Here is an 884-nt window from a genome sequence, read left to right as displayed (position 1 = left end):
ATGTATACATATTTATATACCAAAACTCACCCACTACTTCTCTCTAGGTCAAGTCTCCTAAGCTCTAGTCTCATCCCATACTTTCAATTTTTAATAGACATATAATTCATACATTCATTCATTAAACACATCTTTTGAGCACCTGTGTTTAACCAGTGTACTTTTTGCTTGAGGTAAGTATTGAAAAGATAAACCTTCTTCCTACCCTCATAAATTATAAACTCTATGTAGATTTCCAAAAGACATCAAAAAGTTCACAAACATTCAAACACATATAAAAAACTAAATTATTATCTTTATATCTCATCATTTCTCACCTGGACTATCGCAGTAGCCTCTTATCTTTTATCCCTGCTATAAGTCTCTACCTCCTCAAGTATATTCTCACTGCTACTACAGTAACACATACAAAAACAAAACCTGATCGTGCCAAACCATTCCAATATCACATACACCTTTCCTCTGCTCCCTTAAAAAATACGAAAGAAAAATCTTCTAATGATTGCCTTTTGCACTGACTGCGTGAATCTGCTTACTCTGTGCTATACACTCTAGCTTTCTCAGCCTGTTTCTTTGCATATTCTTTTTCCCTTGTCTGAAATACCCTTCACTTACTACATTCATCCTTTAAAACACAGTTTGACCACTAATAATCATTTTAAATAATTAAAAACTTAGGTATAAACTTAACAAAACATGAACAGGACTTGAATGATGAAATCTGAAGATCTAAATAAATAGACTAAACAAACGGAGAGAATTGGAAAACTCAACATAATAATGATGTCAATTCTTCCCAGAGGGAAGAGCGGGAAGCGGAGCTTTAGCGGTGATGCAAGTGATGGGGAAGCAGCCCACCACTCACCTCCCACTGTGCACCACCC

At 35.5% G+C, this 884-nt stretch overlaps 1 protein-coding gene across 1 annotated transcript in view; it reads right to left on the bottom strand.

Annotated features, from left to right (window-relative positions):
• DYNC2H1 (dynein, cytoplasmic 2, heavy chain 1) overlaps positions 1-884 on the bottom strand; it is a 522,114-nt gene that overhangs the window by 422,577 nt on the left and 98,653 nt on the right. The gene's annotated exons all lie outside the window — the stretch shown is intronic.

This window comes from Propithecus coquereli, unplaced genomic scaffold, assembly GCF_000956105.1.
Source record: "Propithecus coquereli isolate 6110/MARCELLA unplaced genomic scaffold, Pcoq_1.0 Scaffold6, whole genome shotgun sequence".
NCBI lineage: Eukaryota > Metazoa > Chordata > Mammalia > Primates > Indriidae > Propithecus > Propithecus coquereli.
This window is presented reverse-complemented; position numbering and strand designations above follow the sequence as displayed.